At 44.5% G+C, this 10,991-nt stretch overlaps 1 non-coding gene and 1 pseudogene across 1 annotated transcript; both read left to right on the top strand.

Moving 5' to 3' along the window:
• The first annotated feature begins 1,012 nt into the window (after positions 1-1,012).
• trnat-agu (transfer RNA threonine (anticodon AGU)) lies at positions 1,013-1,085 on the top strand. Its single transcript has one exon. It is a non-coding gene; the product is annotated as a tRNA-Thr (tRNA).
• An 8,938-nt stretch (positions 1,086-10,023) lies between these two features.
• LOC133143279 (U2 spliceosomal RNA) lies at positions 10,024-10,232 on the top strand (annotated as a pseudogene).
• The last annotated feature ends 759 nt before the right edge of the window (positions 10,233-10,991 follow it).

Genomic DNA, 10,991 nt, shown 5'->3' with positions numbered 1-10,991 from the left:
GAGAAAACGTAATTTCGGTCTCTTTGTGTGTTGTGACACGTGGAGAGATTGACAATAAAGCTGACTTTGACTTTTGACTTTGATAGAGCGGGTATGTAAAAGACACTCAGATGACATGAGCGCAACTCAGTGACGTCATATGATGGCGCCGCAGATGGCGGACTTCAGCAGATCCGCTGTGCCGTGCTTTGTGGAAACGTGGCTTAGCGAACGAACCCCCCACCACGCCGTGGAGATAGCCGGGTTCAGGCTAATGCGAACAGATCGCAGCGCGGAGCTCTCCGGAAAATCAAAGGGAGGTGGTCTCTGTTTCTACATTAATGAACGTTGGTGTACTGATGTCAGGGTGTTGAAAGAGTTTTGCAGCCCTCTCCTAGAAACACTTTTCGTAAACTGCCGGCCGTTCTATTCACCACGGGAGTTCTCCTCGATCGTCATGGCGGCTGTTTACATCCCACCAAACGCACGTGCGAGTGAAGCCACGCAGATGCTGGCTGACCAGGTAACAGACATGGAGAAACATCTACCAAACTCACTAATCATTGTTCTGGGTGATCTTAACAGGGCGAACCTCGCACACGAACTCCCCAGATACAGACAGCACGTAACGTGTCCCACCAGAGGGGCACAGACTCTGGACCACTGCTACACCGTGATCAAGCAACGATTTCTAATGACTGCAGCCTGCCAAGTGAAGTTTACAATTGTTACTGACATAAAGGGCCTGTGGATTATTCAATTTACCGTAAAAGAGAATTGTAATGCAATTGACATTTTACCTTGTTAGTGCAAGTGGTCGTGCATCAGTCTCAAAATCTGAAGGTTGTGAGCTCAACCCTCACACGGGGCGCTGTTTTCTATAGTCCACAGTAAAATCATTGTCAATTTCAGAAGATACTAGGTTGCTCAGAGTAGAATGAAGTTTTCTGTCTGTGAAGTTGAGTTTAATTGAAATGGCCGGTGGTTGAATCAGTTTTACAGTAAAACAGGTTTGTAAAACCAGCTGTTCACGGCCTTGTTAGCGCAGGTGGTAGCGCGTTAGTCTAGTAAACTGAAGGTCGTGAGTTCAACCCTCACACGGGGCTCTAATTTATTTAGTCCTAACTCGACCCCTTGTTGGAAACTCTTGCCCCAGTTGGAAACCTTAGTTGGAAACCCAAGTTTGAGAATGCTCAGACAAAAGTAACTTTTTCTTTCGATGAATTGCAGTTTGATGGAAATGGCCGGTGGTTGAATCTTTTTTACAGAAAAATAGAATTTTAAGACAGGTGCCACAAAGACTCGTTGGCGCAGGCGGTAGCGCGTCAGTGTCATAATCTGAAAGTCGAGGGTTCGATCATCACACGCATGATTTATATATAGTCCAACCCTAACTCTAGCCCTTCCTGGAACCCTAGTCTGAGTTGGAAATCCTAGCCTAGTTAAGTTTGATCAAAATGGGCGGTGGTTGAATTAATTTCACAGTAAAAAACAATTGCACAAAATGCAAAGACAAACCCTCGTTGGTGCAGGTGGTAGCGTGTCAGTCTCATAATCTGATGGTCGTGAGTTTGACCCTCACACGGGGGCACACTTTTATATAGTCCTAACTCGAGCCCTAGTTGGAAACTGGGTAGAAACAGCTTCGTTACATTCCGATTGGTAGCGAATATAAAATGGACCTGAGGACTGCCTTTCAGTGATTAATGAATTCTGATTAATATCATAGACGAGTCCTTTCAGGGTCGTAATTGTGTGTCGACCGCTTCCTCGTGGCAGCCAGCCCTAAAAAAAGATGGGAACGCCTAAGGGAGTTTCGCCAAGATGAATTAGGAAGAACTTTATGAAATAAAGTTGATGTTAAAACGTAGGTGGACATAATGTCTGGAAGCTTGGGTTCAACAGAAGACTGTTTGGTAACAGTGAACACAGACAAATTCATAAGGGTAATTTAATTACCCCATGACCCAGCTTCGTTCCGGGGATGCTACGGCCATAACGCTATACGATCATGCAATAGCATACAAGAAATTTATGGTCTTTTCTTTGGGATCTTCAGCCGACATACCCAGGCAGACCATGAAAGAATGTTGATGTTAAAATGTTGATGGAACTATCCAACTGCGCAGATCCGAGGATTCCAAACATTTGGGGTGAGACAACATTGAACAAATATTTTTCTTTGTTGACAGTGTCACTTCTTTTGTGGCTTAGCTCTTCTTCGTTTCACATCTAAAGTATCGTATCATTTTACCTTGTAGCTTATACTACACCGTACATGCCATATCATGTCGCCCATACAACTCATGCATGAGATGCGATGGCTGAGATATTTAGGCGATGGGTTGCTACTCCACTGTGCTCTCCACTCATCATTTCATATCACATCCTCGTCGGATTTTCAGGACTCACAAAGTATCTTGGTACAACGTACATAACGTGTATTGTCAATGCCAGATGAACAAGACGAGGTGGCGGAGAGGTTAAGGCAATGGATTGCTAATCAATTATGCTCTGCATTCATGGGTTCAAAATTCAATTGTCGAATCTCGCGAGCCGAGAGGACCCCATGCCCACTGACTCGGTTCGTTATTACATTCTTGTTACTCTGAGGATTGCAACAACTCTAATCATGCCTCCAAAGGAAGCAAGTGGGAGCAGTAAAGCCGTCCTAAAACACAAAGACGCTCCTAAAGCAATGCAACAGTGAGAGCCCAGCACGCTGCGGTTGCGTGATCGGACCAAATTAAGGTCCCTGCGCACTGAGGTCCACTTAAATTTTGGATAGTACATCAGGACTTTAAAAATATTTTCTAAATTTCAGTGACGGGTCTGTCACAATATTGCGACCAGTGCGGTGTAGTTGCGCGGTCGGCGACGCGCTACGGTTGCGCGGTCGGCGGTGCGCTGCAGTTGCACGATCGGACAAAAATGCGCAAATGAACAAATGCTTAAAAAAGGTGTTTTTTTGCTTGGAATGGGTTAATTTTTATTCCATTATTTGTAATGGGAAAACATGATTCGGAATTTGAACGATTCACTTCTCGAACAGCCTTCTGGAACGGATTGTTGTCGTCAACCAAAGCTCCACTGTATTTGTAATGGGAAAAATAGATTTGGAATTCGATCAATTCGCTTTCCGAACCGCTTTCTGGAACGGATTGTGGTCAAAATCCAAGGTTTGACTGTATTTTTGCTATTCTTGTTAAAATCACACTTACATGTGAACTGGAAATGACAATAATAACACATAGTGAAAACCAAATTGAGCAAATTGGCTACTTCAGAAGTGTGTGTCAAACTGGTAGCCCTTTGCCTTAATCAGTACGCAGGGAGTAGCTTTTGAATTAAGAAAGGTTGGTGACCCCTGGCATACAACAATAGGGAAAAACCACACTTAAACTATAACTAAAGAGAATAATGAATGGATCCAGGTTCATATGGAAAGCGTCAAAGAGAAGTGATTTCAGAGCCTTCTTAAATTGGTGATAAGATAAGTCCCATAAAAATAGTGGTAGCGAATCGATGGCATTTAACAATGTCACATTGAATTATATAGATGCATTAAGATGCAGATATAGAAGACATAGATGCAGTAAGATTATCAATAGAGCCGATATATGCTTGAAATATATCATTGGAGCCACCGTGTATCACTATATCCGAGTGGCTAGTTTTGTTGGAACTACGCTGTTGACTAGACCTATTGCGAGCTAGCACCCTTAGATTAGCTTCTATGTCGGGTGCTCCGTGTTGGGTTCACAACATTTATCTGAACAGAATCTCACAGAGGCGGGATATGTCTTTGATGGCCAGCAACTTCTGCAGAAGGGCGCACCCCAGCCACACAGCGAGTGTGGTTGAGATCCGCGCCTTCCCTCAGTTTGGTCGTGCCTTTTATTGAGGAACAAACAATGGGGCAAGTGTACATGAATGCATAGCTTCTTTAGACAGGAAGGACATTCCACAGCACAACAGGATACTATCTCGGACAGAAGCGGTATGGTCGGCTCGTGACTTTAGCTAGACAAATGGGACGGATACCCTTGTGGCGGTCTCATGATCGCCACTTAAACAGGACGTTTGTCTGCTTCAGACATCCAGGTGCGAGAGCCAGTAGGCCGAGATGGCTTGGGACGGCTATGCGTCTTAACTGGCTTATCGTGGTTTGGGGCTAATGCTAACTGGGCTAGCAGGCTGACTACAGTCCGCATCTGGGTCCGCCACATTTACTGTTATACCACTATTCTGCTCTAGCTGGCGGACACGTCCCTCTAGCAGGGACAACCTCTCTGAGAGAAGGGTGCAGTTGGTGCAAAAAGCCGTACAAACCTCTTGATCTGCAGCCATACTTACGTGTCCGATGATCGACGGTAGACAAACAGCCACGAAGCCTCCGCTGAGAGCCAAACAGTGACGCGATTGAAATGGCAGGAATTGACGGTCCGCGACTTTCAATAATAGTAAACTCCAAAAAGTGGAGTAAAAAGCGAGGAAAAACTAGAAAAGCATATAGAAATGTAGGAATGTAGATCGTCTCTCTAGTGACGCTGCGGCGCTCTACGTGGCAAACCGGAAGTATGATACAAAGTGAGGTTAAAAAGATGTAAAATAACACAAAGTAACAGAGAGCGACTTACCGAGGTGGCCATCTGCGGCGCCATCTTACGATGTAATGATACCAACCAATGCATCTATATAATTACTCTGCTGCAAACACTGGTTAACGCACATGGATTGAAAACCTGCTTAAATGCTATTTCGCACAAAGAAGTAAACTCCCCATCGGGGAATCGAACCCCGGTCTTCGGCGTGACAGGCGGAGATATTGTCCACTATACTAACGAGGACTGCGCTGCAGGGGGCAAATTGCGGGAGAAAGGAAAGCGAGGGGGCGGGCGAGAACGCTCGGAACACATGCGCGCATAACTATCATGTGGATTTTAACCGTCTGTAAAGGTTTCTAAAACACTTCTGAAATGGGGCAATCTGCTGGTCCGGTTCGCATATGCCTGCTTTCAAGTTTAGAGAGCACTACCTTTAGTGGGAGCATTAGAGATTAAAGGTGAGGGGGTTATGGTAGGTGGGTTAGCAGGTTAAAGTTTAATTATTAGGGTTTGTTCATTGTTAGGGTTTTAGGGTTAGCGTTAGGGCTTGAAGTTGGGGAATTGGGAGCCTTAGGCCAACGAGATTTCATTTATTCCATAAATCACTGGCATTCAGTCTTCAGGGCTTCCAATCAGAATGTAACGGGGTCAGCTGGTCTACTATGGGGCTCATTGGTGCAGGGGAATGATTCTCGCCTAGGGTTCTTTGATTACCCGGGTTAAACTCCCGAACGAGCTTTTCTTTGAAACACTGTTGTCTATCGTTGTGTGGACTGTTTGACAGGCCAATGTTACACAGAATGTAACATGGTCAGCAAGCTTTCTTTGAGGCTCAATGGTCTAGGGAAGGGGTGTCAAACTCATTTTTGTCGCGGGCCACGTTGTAGTCAAAGTTTCCCTCGACAGGCCATTATGACTGTCAACCCAAATAAATAAACACCTCATATTATATACAGTATAAGGTACAAAACAAACTGACAATAATAATAATAATAATAATTGTTTTTTCAAGTCAGAGGAGTGGAAACTTTTCAAATATTTCAAGATTCTTGAAAGTTACGACAATTTGCAATTTTAGTATGACATACATTTAATGCACGATTTGTCGTTCCGGGCCACAGAAAATGATACGAGTTTGACACCGGTGGTCTAGGGGTATGAATCTTGCTTTGGGTGTGAGAGATCCGGGGTTCAACTCCCAGATGATCCCTTCGTTATCACATTGCTGTTGATCAACTAGCCCGATTTCATCTGAGGTGCATATTACATGGGCTGTCAATTAAAACGAAACGGGTTCAGTTAATTTACCTCGGGTCTCTTAAATCTTTTGTTTTGATTCTCATCACTTTTCGTCATGTGTCTTCTATTGCGCCACTCACCCTACAAGACTGTATCGACTGTAAACTTGTGTGGAAAACTGTCATTGTCCAAAGGAAGGCTGTCTAGCAACAGTGACCAGCAGACAAATTCAACAAGGTAATTTGATTAAACCATAACCCGGATTCGAATCGACCACTACACGATCATGGCGTGTATGCAGTAGCGTTAAAAAAGTTATGCATATTGGCTATGATCGTATAGTGGTTAGTACTCTGCGATGGAGCTGCAGCAACCCTGATTCGAATCTGGGTCATGGCATAATTTACTTTCTCCCTTGCTCACTATTGCTAAACTGCCATCTTGTGGACAACGACGATTTTCCACACAAGTTTACGGTCAATGGCCGTAACTTGTAGGGCGAATGGCATATTCAAATAATGTCACCTTTTTTTTTTTTTCATTTTTGCAAAAGTGTTACAAGCCACATATTCCCGTGGGGCTCGTGGAGCAATGGGTAACGCATCTGTCTACAGATCAGAAGATTACAGGACTCCTGGCCAGCTCACATGCCATTTTGTGGTCAACATTAGCTATGATTGATTGATTGATTGAATATTTATTGATCCCCAGGGGTGGGGAAATTCAGGCCCCAGCAGTATCCATACCACAGAGTGGGTATACAAAAAACACACAGATGGCATGAGCGCAACTCAATAGGCTCTCACAAGGCTGCCACACAACGGCGCCACAAAGAAAGTCAGAAAGTGCACAAGATAAAAGCCATCAAAGCAAATCAAAGCTAAAAGACAAAGGAAAAAAAAGCAACAGCGGCCACCTAGCACCCCTCAATACAAGAGAACACCCCAAAACACACAAAATAGCCTCCACGGGGTCCATCGACAGGTGTAAGGGCAGTCCAGTTCAACGGCGCCCAATGGACCGTGGTGGTGAATCGGTGAAAACATCACAAAGCAGGCAAACGTGTGAGCAGCGTCCCGGGCACCCTGTCGGGGGACGTGCAGATGGCCACCACGGGGCTAGCATGGCGAAAGTCGTCGGTTCCGACGAGCACGAGGGAGCGGACTCCCCACAGGTGTTGCGGCTGCAAGGCCAATGCGAGGGACCCGGTCATCACTGGTCGGATAAGCAGGAAGCCGTCGTAGAGTTACGCCGGCCTCGACCGATGATCCCGGTCCGGTCCCAGGAAGTAAAAATAAATAAAATAAAATATCCGAGGTGCGGTAGAAGGCACCAGCATCGCCGAATGGACAAAAAGACAGAAAGAAAAAGGAGAAAATAAGGAAATAAAGAGGAAAAGAGAGAACACTGCTGGGAGGCAGCCACTCACGGCGCCATACCAAGAGAATGATGAATGTGTAGTTTATGTGAACTTTTGGGTTGAAGTAACTCACAGACACTGTCAACAAATAGTCTTTCCAATTTTGTCTCATCTCAAGTCTTAGGGATCATCGGATCTGCGTAGTTATTGGATAGTTCCACCAACATTTTAATATCAACATTCTTTCATGGTCTTCCTGGGTATCGTGGTTGAAGATCCTAGAGAAAAGACCCTAAACATGCAACTGCATATTGGCCATAATATAGCATTGAGGCGGCTGCAACCCCAATTTGAATCTGGTTAATAGCAGAATTTTTATTCACCCTAAACAGTCTTACGTTGGACCATGACAAATTTACATACACACAAGCTTACAGAAAATGACAACTTCCCGTGGGGCTAGTGGCTCGTTCCTTGCTCTGAACGGACAGCCAAAACGATTCCTAACACTTACTAATTAAGTCCTAACCAGTTCCTGTGTGTGTATGGGGGGGGGGCAAAGGAACCAAATCCATGCATGGCCGATGACGGCAGTGATCAACACAGTGATATTTGAGAAGTGAAATGAAGTTTATAGGATTTGCAGACAGTGTGCAATCATTATTTAAACAAAAGTAGGCAGGTGCATACATTTGGAAACCCCATCAGAAAAATGACATCAATATTATTGCAGAAATAACAGCCACTAAACCAGTGGTTCTTAACCTGGATTCGGTCAAACTCTATGAGTTCGGTGAGTCGGTTTCAGGGGTTCAGCAGAGCCGAACACACCTGATTTATAAATTCGTGATAACGCATATCTTAACTGGTCTCGCAAAGGCAAAAGCAGAAGTCCTACTGATTTGCTGGCATGTCCTTTTTCGTGAATTCATGCATTGTGTTGGTTTTATTCTTTCAACAAGGTGGTGTTCATGCACTTCTGCATGAGTTCCGCTCCATTCTTCTGGCCCAACTCTTTCGGCGCAGCCGTTAGGTAGATATGATGACCATGGAAAGTTCTTTGTGAATTGTCAATCTTTGCCTTTCATATTCATCGGGACTACACTTTTAATAGGTACCTACTCTGTGTATTTGGATAGAGACTGCTGAAGGGGTACACATATGCCTCGTGAACTACATGCATTACTGCGGGTGAAGCGTGAACAAATAAGTCAGCAGACAAGTTTGCCGATTTATTAGTGCCCAGAAGAGAAGCACTTCACAGTTTAACTATTTAATGTCTGCCAGAATGATCGATGTACAGCTGTGGAGCCCTTTCTGCGAGATGCGAAAGAAGGTCCCTCTTTCAGCGCCAAGGTTCTTTATACTACTCTGGGCCGCCTTCCTGCAAGGAGGCGACTCTGCCTAGCCTAGCGGTGGCCAACCCGCATGCGGCTCTTTGGCTGGTTTCATGCGGCTCTTTTACGTTCATATCAACATTTGTGTTTATTTTTTGTGCGTATTTGCTTCGCTTGAGTTCAATATGGTATTTTGGTCAAACGCGTATCCGCGTGAGGTGAAATCCCGCAAAGGAGGAGGGACAAACAGAGCGACTGGTTTTGCTGGCTTTTTAATGAATGGCGACTGTGACTACGGGGGCCCATTAGGTCCAGAAAAGCTGACACGACGCTTGCCAAAATGGCAAGGGAAAAATGAAAAGCTAAACGAATATATGACGATGAACACAGGATGGTTTTAACAGAGTTAAAGTTGTTTTTTGTTGAACGCTATGGCAAGCCATTCTGCCTGATATGTCGGACGTCATTGGCGCATTTAAAAGCTTCAAATGGTCAGCGCCACTTCAGCTCACTTCATGCCAATATCGATAAGGACTTTGCAAAAGGGACTGAATTTCGCAAGCACAAGTTTGGAGACTTTGTTTTTGTTTGTGGAATTTGTTGAACTGAGTTTGTCTGTGTGAGACAATGCACACGATGTTCATTGTCTAAAATGTGGTCTTTGGTCTGTGGTTTTAGTACTTTAGGAGTCAATTTGTCATTATCATGTCGGTGCGTGACATAATAATGTCACACAATAAATTTGGCTGAGCAGAGGGGTGTCTGTGTGTGTGTGTGCGTGCGTGTGTGTGTGTGGGTGTGCGTCATTGTGTGTGTGTGTGGGGGGGGGGTCATGTGTGCTCAGGTGTATGATGTGGCTCTTTGCGATGACACAGTAAAAAATGTGGCTCTTAGTCTGTGATAACGTGTGACCTTGTAGTCTTAACTGAGAGCGACTTCTACATATGTGCAAAGGGTGTCATAGAGAAGAGAAAGCTAATAAAGCAAGACAAGGGTTACAGCGATATAACAGCATAGCTAAAGCTACCTAGCTAATCAGATGTGCCAAAGAGGCCTATTCTAACAAACCGTTGGTGAGAATGGGTAGACAGGGAAGCCTGTAATGTCATGACTCGTCCCCGGTCACGTCCATGTTGTCATAGTTCTGTCCGTGTGTCTGTGTGCTCACCCCTCCCCTCCTGTGTGCCCATGATCAGTGCGATCATTCTCACCTGCCTCTTGTTACCTGTCTTGTATATTAAGTCCTGTCTGTGTATCACTCCCTGTCGGAGCATTGATGTGTTTGTCACTGTCATGAGGTTTTTTTGGTTCCTGTCTTGGTAATGTCACCGTGTCTTTTTGTCTCACGTCTCTGTTGTTGGTTTTGTTAGTAAGTCTTGTCAGTTTGCCGAGTCTTTTGAGTTTGCTTCAATAAACCGTGGTCCAAGCTGCACTTGGTCTCCCTGCTCCATTTCCACACTCCGTTCGTAACATGTAAGCGAGTCCATCACTCGTGTACTCCATCGCTTTTCGGCCTTTTGGCTAAAATCAAGTGTAGTATCTGTTCTTGGGTTTGGGGAATTAAGAGAGCTGACCATAGAAGAGAGAATTTTAACCATAAAAGTGGTGATTTTACCCTTGGTTTTACTAATCAGTTCTGTTTTCATCCCAACAATGAAGGTGCTTTTAGAGTTGGACCGAGCCATTTTTTACTTCATCTGGAAATCCAAGTTGGAGAGACTGAAGAAGGACACCATGAAGAAAAACAAAAAAAATGGAGGAAAAGGAGTGCCGGACTTAAAGCTCTTCTTAAAGCCTCGGAAGCAGATATGTTGCCCTGCACCTGCGAAGCGCGCTCCTTACACCAAATGCACCGAAAAGCCAAGCAATGACACGATTCTGGATGGACTCATACCTCCGGAAACTAAAACTAATAAACACCGACCAAATAATTCCTGTGTCTTTTAACCTGCCACCTTCTTAGTGTAGTATCTGTTCTTGGGTTTGGGGGATTAAGAGAGCTGACCATAGAAGAGAGAATTTTAACCATAAAAGTGGTGATTTTACCCTTGGTTTTACTAATCAGTTCTGTTTTCATCCCAACAATGAAGGTGCTTTTAGAGTTGGACCGAGCCATTTTTTACTTCATCTGGAAATCCAAGTTGGAGAGACTGAAGAAGGACACTATGAAGAAAAACAAAAAAAAGGGAGGAAAAGGAGTGCCGGACTTAAAGCTCTTCTTAAAGCCTCGGAAGCAGATATGTTGCCCTGCACCTGCGAAGCGCGCTCCTTACACCAAATGCACCGAAAAGCCAAGCAATGACACGATTCTGGATGGACTCATACCTCTGGAAACTAAAACTAATAACCACCGACCAAAGAATTCCTGTGTCTTTTAACCTGCCACCTTCTTATTCCTTAATCAAGAAGTTTTTGAAGAACTTTAAATTAGAGCAAGAAAATAGTGAAATTTTAACAAATCACAGATGT

The sequence above is a fragment of the Syngnathus typhle genome, linkage group LG18, assembly GCF_033458585.1.
Source record: "Syngnathus typhle isolate RoL2023-S1 ecotype Sweden linkage group LG18, RoL_Styp_1.0, whole genome shotgun sequence".
Classification (NCBI taxonomy): domain Eukaryota; kingdom Metazoa; phylum Chordata; class Actinopteri; order Syngnathiformes; family Syngnathidae; genus Syngnathus; species Syngnathus typhle.
This window is presented reverse-complemented; position numbering and strand designations above follow the sequence as displayed.